Source organism: Gopherus flavomarginatus, chromosome 2 (assembly GCF_025201925.1).
Source record: "Gopherus flavomarginatus isolate rGopFla2 chromosome 2, rGopFla2.mat.asm, whole genome shotgun sequence".
Lineage (NCBI taxonomy): Eukaryota > Metazoa > Chordata > Testudines > Testudinidae > Gopherus > Gopherus flavomarginatus.
The window spans coordinates 155,064,154-155,074,037 of NC_066618.1; positions in this window are offsets into that span (position 1 = coordinate 155,064,154).

The following is a 9,884-nucleotide window of genomic DNA, read 5'->3' on the forward strand; positions in this document are numbered from 1 at the left end:
ATAAAGCAAAGTTAAACTGTGAGCCAGAGGCAGGCCCTGCTCACAGAAGCTGGCAAGGAAAGGGCTGATGCTGCAGAAAGAGACATAGCTAAAAGGTACTGGACACCAGATATCAGAACATTTGCATACTTGTACACTCCACACAGATAACAAGGAACAGACTAACCCATCCCAATGACAGGGGCAAAAGGGTAATATGATGGATAGAGTTGTTTTGTTTGAACCAACATGTACAAGGTGAGAGGCGGCACCTTACTACGTAGAGGGGTTGTACCTTGCTAGGTAGAGGGGTTGCACCTCATATGTCAGGAGGGATGTGTAGCTTGTTTGTACTGTGTATAAGAATGCATCCCTGGGGGGGTTTCTTTGTCCAGCCGAGGGGGCAGTGGAAAGTCCCATCACTGACTGAGCTGAGTCCATTGCCAGGCGGCACATATTAGTAGTATGCCCTGTAGAGTAAAAATCTAGGGGGAACTATCATTGTGCTTCGTTTGACAATAAACCTGGCTGACGTGCCTTCGTACCTTACTAGACTCTGTGGTCATTGGGGGTTCTTTTCAGGTCTGCTGTATCAGCTATCTTAGAAGAGCTGGGACAGCACACAGAGGGAACACACACACGCAGCCGAGTGATATCGACATTGAACAGAGCAGAGCACCACACTGGTAGCATCTGACAACACATGTCATTGGGGGTACAGTAATATGCTTTCCAACAGCTAGAGTCACGGGTAGAGCCGGGACACACTCTGGGGCACTCTAGAAAAATATGAATGATCCAGGAGATTTTCAGTGAACCTTTGGAACAAAGGTTACAAAACTGGTGCCTGCTCATTTTGTGCCCCGTTAATGTCTCCGCTCATAGACTACAGCGCTAATGAACTACTTCAAGTAGCAGCCTGCCCTTACCTGTGTTTATGTGCCAATGACACATCAGCACCCATTCCTGATTGGGAATCCCAATCTGGCAGCTGCCCAGAAGTCTTTGGGTGGTGGCAGACACCTGACAAAGAAGCTTCTTGCCAGTACCAGCTCTGCGGAGCCTGACTTGTCACACCGCATCATGTCAGCCGAGATAGAACCAGATGACTCATGCGTTCTGGGATGATGTAAGTCTCCAGTTGCTTCCTCCTCGCCCTGCCATTAAAGTAGTAGAGAAATTTAATGTTATAGTTGTGACGGGTTGGATCACAGAAATCCCCTTGGGGCTGCCAACTGATGTGCCAAGACTACTTCTGCCCCTGCTTTCCTGCCCTGGCAGCTTGGGACTTCAGTGCCCTGCCTGATTTGAGCGAGACCCACCAGCCTGCTGCAAACCCAGAGCCAGGTCTGAACCACATCCCCTAACATCTGTAAACTTAATTGAAAGCAGCTTAAGAAGTGTTCTTGTCTCTAACACTCAGATGCCCAGCTCCCAATGGGATCCAATCCCCAAATAAGTCCATTTTACCCTGTATAAAGCTTATACAGAGTAAACTCATAAATTGTTCGCCCTCTATAACACTGATAGAGGGATATGCACAGCTGTTTGCCCCACCCCCTGCTCCCACTATTAATACATGCTCTGGGTTAATTAATAAGTAAAAAGTGATTTTATTAAATACAGAAAGTAGGATTTAAGTTGTTCCAAGTGATAACAGACAGAACAAAATAAATTACTAAATAAAATAAAACATGCAAGTCTAAACCTAATACAGTAAGAAAACTGAATAAGATAAAACCTCACCCTCAGATATTTCAATAAGCTTCTATCACAGACTGGACGCCTTCCAAGTCTGGGCACAATCCTTTCCCCTGGTACAGCCTTTGTTCCAGCTCAGGTGGTAGGTAGGGGATTTCTCATGATTGCCACCCCCTTTGTTCTGTTCCACCCACTTATATATCTTTTGCATATGGCAGGAATCCTTTGTCCCTCTCTGGGTTCCTACCCCCTCCTTCTCAATGGAAAAGCATCAGGTTAAAGATGGATTTCAGTTCAGGTGACATGATCACATGTCACTATAAGACTTCATTACCCACTTGCCAGCACACACGTATATAGAAAGACTTATAGGTAAAATAGAGCCATCTACAGTCAATTGTCCTGGTTGATGGGAGCCATCAAGATTCCAAACCACCATTAATGGCCCACACTTTACATAATTACAATAGGCCGTCAGAGTTATATTTCATATTTCTAGTTTCAGATACAGAATGATACATTCATACAAATAGGATGACCACACTCAGTAGATTATAAGTGTCATAAACAGATGGTTAAGGGTTAATGTCTCTTTTTACCTGTAAAGGGTTAAGAAGCTCAGTGAACCTGGCTGACACCTGACCAGAGGACCAATGGGAGGACAAGATACTTTCAAATCTCGGTGGAGGGAAGTCTTTGTTTGTGCTGTTTGTTTTGTTCATTGTTCGCTCTTCGGGCTAAGAGGGACCAGACATGCACCCTAGGTTTCCCCAATCTTTCTGAAACAGTCTCTCATGTTCAAAATAGTAAGTACTAGCTAGAAAAGGTGGATTAGTCTTATGTTTGTTTTCTTAACTTGTGAATGTGTATTTTGCTGGAAGGATTTTTACCTCTGTTTGCTGTAACTTGAATCTCAGGCTGGGGGGAGGAAGTCCCTCTAGTCTATATGAGCTGAATACCCTGTAAACATTTTCCATCCTAATTTTACAGAGATAATTTTTACTTTTTCTTTCTTTAATTAAAAGCTTTATTTTTTAAGAACCTGATTGATTTTTTTCCCCTTGTTTAAAACCCAAGTGGATTGGCTCTGAACTCACCAGGGATTGGTGGGGGGAAAGGAATTTGGGGGGAAGGTTAATTCCTCTCCGTTTTAAGATTCAAGGAGTTTGGATCAGTGTAGTCTCTCAGGATAGCCTAGGGAGCGGAAAGTCTGGGAGGAGGAAAGGAGGGGGGATGGCTTATTTCTCCTTGTTTTAAGACCTAAGGGGTTTGCGTCTTGGGTTCCCCAGGGAAGGTTTTGGGGGAACAGAAAGTGTGCCAAACACTATATTTTGGCTGGTGGCGGTGCTATCAGATCTAAGCTATGAATTAAGCTTAGAAGGGTACATGCAGGTTCCCACTTTTTGGACGCTAAAGTTCAAAGTGGGAAAAATACCTTGTGTGACAGACCCAGGCCAGTGGGGTGCAGGAGTCTGGTAGAGGGCAAATATACTGGTCACTAGGTGAGTAGTTTTCTGTTTCCTGAGTGACCAGAGCAGGGTCTGCACTAAAATAGTCAGGAACTTGCTAGAACCAATTAAGGCAGACAGGCTGATTAGAATGCCTGCAGCCAATCAAGGCAGGCTAATCAGGGCACCAGGGTTTTAAAAGGAGCTCTCTCCAGTCAGATGGGGAGGAGCCGGAGGAGAGGAAGGGCGTGTGAGGAGCTGGGAGTAAGAGACACAAGGAACTGAGGACACCAGGAGGAAGGTCCTGTGGTGAGGATAAAGAAGGTGTTTGGAGGAGGCCTTGGGTAAGTAGCCTAGGGAGCTGTAGCTGTCACACAGCTGTTACAAGAGGCACTATAGACAGCTGCAATCCACAGGGACTGGAACCTGGAGTAGAGAGTGGGCCCGGGTTCCCCCCAAACCTCCCAACTCCTGATCAGACACAGGAGGAGCTGATCCAGACTGTGGGGGAGATCACGGAGGTGAGCAAATCTGCCAATAAGCACAGGACCCACCAAGGTAGAGGAGGAACTTTGTCACACTTGACAATAAGATTTGTAATGATACCTCACAGAGACCTTTTGCATGAAGCATAACCCAGTTACATTATATTCACACTCATTAGCATATTTTTATAAAATAATATAGAATGCAACATCACAAATAGTCTATGCAGGAGTGGAAGCTTCCTAAAAGTGTGGGAGTGGGGCCACTGGCACCTGAACAATGGCCCCACTCCCACTCTGCCCTTTCACCTTGAACCCCCAACCTCACACCACCCCTTCCCCTAAAAGAGGTGCTGCTCCCGTGGCACCTCTTCCACCAAAGAATCTGCCCCCTGCTCACTCCTCTCTACCCTCCCCCCCCATCACTTGCCCTTACCGCCGGTAAAAAGTGATGGAGCCATGGCCTCCTGGCCCTCCTGTTCTGCCGACACTGAATCTATATTAGCCGTACAGGTTTTTGGAGGCCATCCATCATCATTATTTGTTTGTATTGTAGTGGCAACTAACATTCCCCCTGTTATAGTATGGTTTCATCATGTTCACATGGTACACCCGACGGTGATGTGCCCGGTTTGACAGCTCCACCACATAGTTTACCTCATTCAGTTGCTTGATAACCTTGAAGGGCCCTTCCCAGGCAGCCTGGAGTTTGTTTCTCCTCACAGGGATGAGAACCATCACCTGATCCCCGGTGGCGAAGGCATGGTCTCGTGCCGTGCGGTCATACCAGACCTTCTGCTTCCTCTGGGCTTGGGCTAGATTCTCCCTGGCCAGGCCCATGAGCTCGGCCAGTCTTTCCCGGAAGGTCAGGACATACTCCACCATTGACTCTCCCTCGGGAGCGGCCTTCCCCTCCCATTCGTCCCTCATCAGGTCTAGGGGCCTCCTTACCCACCTTCCATACAACAGTTCGAAAGGTGAAAACCCGGTAGATTCCTGGGGCACCTCCCTGTACGCGAACATCAGGTGAGGTAAGTACTTGTCCCAATCCTGCGGGTGCTGGTTCATAAATGTTTTTAGCATCATCTTCAGTGTCCTGTTGAACCTTTCTACCAGCCCGTTGGACTGGGGGTGATACGCTGAGGCCCAGTTGTGCTGGACCCCACATTTCTGCCATAAGGACCAGAGCAGGGCCAACATGAAGTTGGACCCCTGGTCCGTTAAGACCTCCTTGGGGAACCCCACCCTGCTGAAAATTGTCAGCAGCGCATCTGCCACTGTGTCTGCTTCAATAGAGGGCAAGGCCACCGCCTCGGGGTAGCGAGTGGCAAAATCCACCACCACCAGGATGTATTTCTTCCCTGACCGGGTCGTCTTGCTGAGGGGTCCCACTATGTCCATGGCCACCTTCTTCTGTTTCCTCCTGGCATCTGCCTAGCAACAGTGCCTTTTTCCCTTTCTTCCTCTAGCTAAACTTTTGAATGTAAAGTAAACCAGAAAAACCACTTTATTTGCATATGTATAGTGCTGGTATTTGACTCCTAATGGGAGTGCTATTGTGTCACAAAAGACCCTTTTGTCACAGCTTAATGGTACCTTGCTTAATATGCAAGCCAGAAACTGCAAAAGAGAGCAGAGACAAAAAAATTCTCTCTGGTTCCTTTTAAAATCAAACTGTCTCTGCTTAAAAGCCCCTAGCAGAGAAAAGAAAAATATAATATTCCTACTGGCTTTTGGATTCTATCTTTCCCACAAACGCTGCCACTCATATCATAACCTAGTCCCAGATTTGGACCTTAGCGTCCAAAATATGAGGGTTAGCATGAAAACCTCCAAGCTTAGTTACCAGCTTGGACCTGGTAAAGCTGCCACCACCCAAAAAATTAGAGTGTTTTGGGGCACTCTGGTCCCCCCAAACCTTCCCTGGGGACCCCAAGACCCAAATCCCTTGAGTCTCACAACAAAGGGAAATAAACCTTTTTCCTTCCCCCCCTCCAGGTGTTCCTGGAGAGACACACAGAAGCAAGCTCCGTGAATCTAAACAGAGGGATTCCACCCTCCCCGTTCCCAGCCTTGGAAAACAGAAGTACCGAGAGCTAATCTCTCTTCCCCCCTCACCCAGAGGGAATGCAAAGTCAGGCTAGTAAATCTAACACACACAGATTTCCCCCTGACTTCTTCCTCCCACCAATTCTCTGGTGAGCACAGACTCAATTCCCTGGAGTTTCCCACTAAAGAAAAACTTCAAGAAGTCTTAAAAAGAAAGCTTTATATAAAAAGAAAGAAAAATACATAAAAATGGTCCCTCTGTATCAAGGTGACAAATACAGGGTCAATTGCTTAAAAGAAATATGAATAAACAGCCTTATTCAAAAAGAATACAATTCAAAACACTCCAGCAACTACATACATGTAAATACAAAAAACAAACCTATTTTTGTACTCACAACTTGGAAACAGAAGATTAGAAAGCAGGAAATAGAGAAATCCTTCCCATAGCAGAGAGGGAGATAGGCAGAAAACCAAAAAACAAAGGACTCACACACAAACTTCCCTCCACCCAGATCTGAAAAAGTCTGGTTTCCTGATTGGTCCTCTGGTCAGGTGTTTCAGGTACTTCTTTCCAGGTGTAAGAGACATTAACCCTCAGCTATCTGTTTATGACAGTATTGTAGTGGCAACTATGGGCCCCAGTCTTTGGCCCATTGTGCTAAGTGCTATACAAAAAAGACAAGGCACACAGATGATTCCTGCCCCAAGAGCAATCTAAATATAAGAGAAGTTAAGAGGTGGATCCAGACAGCAAACCAGGGAACAGTGAGACAGTGTACAACTACTTTGCACTGCTACATTGTGCATTTCATCTGTAGGACCGCCTTCAAGAGTTGGTCATTATAATTATCCCCATTTTACGGGTAGACTCAGTGTACAGACATGGCTTGAGTCAGTTCCAGAGACAGCCAAGAAAACTCTGGTCTCCTGAAGTTCCCATATGAGATGACAGCTCCCTCACTGGTAAAGACCTGCAGAATGAATCTTCAGCTCACCTCCTTTGGAACTAGCTTCTGACCCAAGTTACAAATAGAGCTGATCAAAATTATTCACATGTAGGAGTTCTGTTAAATTTCCAGGGGACTCAGCCACCTCTGTGGCTGTTTGAAGTTTTCTGGGGAATGGGGAAATTGTTGAAATTAACTCCTTTTTGATTTTGGAGATAGTCAAGAATTTTTAAAAACAAACAAACCTCTTTTGATGAGCTCTCTTTACTCTGGTTGTCTGAGAAACTCCAGTGGAATTGCATAAAGTGTGAGTCAAAGTAAAATTTAGATTGCCAGGCTTTAAAAAAAGCCTGTGCATTTTTTTTGAACAAGCTGTGCCTCTACAGGCCATTACACAGCAGAGAATTATCTTGGCTTTTCTAGGCCCCTTTTTCTAAAAATTCTCAAGTGTTTTAGAAAACCAAAGCCCCATTTTGTCCCTGCAAGTAGGTTTGAATTTCATCCTCCTCTCAGAGAGGAGGAAACTGAGCCCAGAGAAGTTAAGCGACTTGCCTGAGGTCAGTGAGAGAGCCAGAACTAGAACCTGAGTTCCAATTTCTAGCTTTAAGAAATCAAATGGAATAAAATATTTCCTTGCTGCAACTACCAGTGTTGGTGGGAGACACCTCTAAGGGCAAGGTCAGCATGGTCTCCAGGAACCACTGAAATTTTGGCCTTCCATCAAGGGTCACCACTAATACCAGCTGTTGTGTGGCTGTAGTGTGGGCACCTCCATTTGGAAACTGACCGACTGAGGATACTCTCCACTCTGAAAATATTTCGTCCTGTCTTGAGTGCAGGGGACTGGACTAGAAGACCACTCAAGGTCCCTTTCAGTCCTACGATTCTCTGGTTTGATGATTGAAAGCAGGCCACTGACCAGCTATCAGAAGATACCTTTAAGATGTATAGAGCGCAACATTATTTTGGTCCTGAATCTCGCTGTTAAACATCTGGCTTGTTGCCCCCTTGGATGAGCATCCCATCAGAGGGATCACTCTTAGGGTATGTCTGCACTATGGGATTATTCCGATTTTACATAAACCGGTTTTGTAAAACAGATTGTATGAAGTCGAGTGAACGCAGCCACACTAAGCACGTTAATTCGGCGGTGTGCGCCCATGTACCAAGGCTAGTGTTGATTTCCGGAGTGTTGCACTGTGGGTAGCTATCCCGTAGCTATCCCATAGTTCCCGCAGTCTCCCCCGCCCCTTGGAATTCTGGGTTGAGATCCCAGTGCCTGATGGGGCAAAAAACATTGTCGCTGGTGGTTCTGGGTACAGCCTCACCCCTCCCTCCGTGAAAGCAGCAGACAACCGTTTTGCGCCTTTTTTCCTGGGTGAACTGTGCAAACGCCATAGCACAGCAAGCATGGACCCTGCTCAGATCAAGACCGCAATCGTAGACATTGTAAACACTTCGCGCATTCTCATGCAGTCTATGCTGAACCAGGACCTGCAAAGCCAGGCGAGGAGGAGGCGGCTACGGCAGCGCGGCGACGAGAGTGATGAGGACATGAACACAGAATTCTTTCAAACCACAGGCCCCTGCGCTTTGGAGATCCTGCTGGTAATGGGGCAGGTTCTAGCCATTGAACGCTGATTTTGGGCCAGGGAAACAAGCACAGACTGGTGGGACCGCATAGTTTTGCAGGTTTGGGACGATTCGCAGTGGCTACGAAACTTTCGCATGCGTAAGGGCACTTTCATGGAACTTTGTGATTTGCCTTCCCCTGCCCTGAAATGCCAGAATACCAAGATGAGAGCAGCCTTCACACTTGAGAAGCAAGTGTCAATAGCCTTCTGGAAGCTTGCAACGCCAGACAGCTACTGGTCAGTCGGAAATCAATTTGGAGTGGGAAAATCTACTGTGGGAGCTGCTGTGATGCAAGTAGCCAAAGCAATCATTAAGTTGCTGCTACGAAAGGTTGTGACTCTGGGAAACGTGCAGGTCATAGTGGATGGCTTTGCTGCAATGGGATTCCCTAACTATGGGGGGCGATAGATGGAACCCATATCCCTATCGTGGCACTGGAGCACCAAGGCACCCAGTACATAAATCGCAAGGGGTACTTTTCAATGGTGCTGCAAGCACTGGTGGATCACAAGGGACGTTTCACCAACATCCAGGTGGGATGGCCAGGAAGGGTTCATGATGTTCGCATCTTCAGGAACACTACTCTGCTTAAATGGCTGCAGCAAGGGAATTACTTCCCAGACCAGAAAATAACAGTTGGGGATGTTGAAATGCCTGTAGTTATCCTGGATGACCCCACCTACCCCTCGATGCTATGGCTCATGAAGCCATACACGGGCAGCCTGGACAGTAGTCAGGAGTTGTTTAACTACAGGCTGAGCAAGTGCAGAATGGTGGTAGAATGTGCATTTGGCTGTTTAAAGGCGTGCTGGCGCACATTACTGACTCATTCAGACCTCAGCCAAACCAATGTCCCCATTGTTATTGCTGCTTGCTGTGTGCTCCGCAATCTCTGTGAGAGTAAGGGGGAGACCTTTAAGGCGGGGTGGGAGGCTGAGACAAATCACCTGGCCGCTGATTACGTGCAGCCAGACACCAGGGCGATTAGAAGAGCTCACCAGGAAGCGGTGCGCATCAGAGAAGCTTTGAAAACGAGTTTCATCACGGGCCAAGGTATGGTGTGACTGCTGTGTTTGTTTCCCCTTGATGAACCCCACCCCCTTGATTGACTCATTCCCTGTAAGCAACCCACCCTCCCCCTTCAATTACAGCTTGCTTAAGGAAATAAAGTCACTATCGTTTAAAAATCATGTATTCTTTATTAAGTCATTATAAAAAGAGGGAGAGAACTGACAAGGTAGCCCGGGTGTGGTTTGGGAGGAGGATAGGAGGGAAGGAAAAGTCTACTAAAAAAATGTCAAAGTAATGACAGCCTTTTGGTTGGGCTGTCCACGGGGGTGGAGTGGACGGTTGCACGGAGCCTTCCTCCACGCATTCTTACACATCTGGGTGAGGAGGATATGGAACATGGTGAGGGTGGTTACACAGGGGCTGCAGCGGCACTGTGTGACCCTGCTGCTGTTCCTGAAGCTCCACCAGACGTTGGAGGATGTCAGTTTGATCACACAGCAGCCTCAGCGTTGCATCCTGTCACCTCTGATCTTCCTGCTGCCACCTCTCATTTTGAGTGTCCCTCCTATCCTCACGTTGGTCCCTCCTATCCTCACGTTCACTGGCATCTTTCCTGTAATTTGATA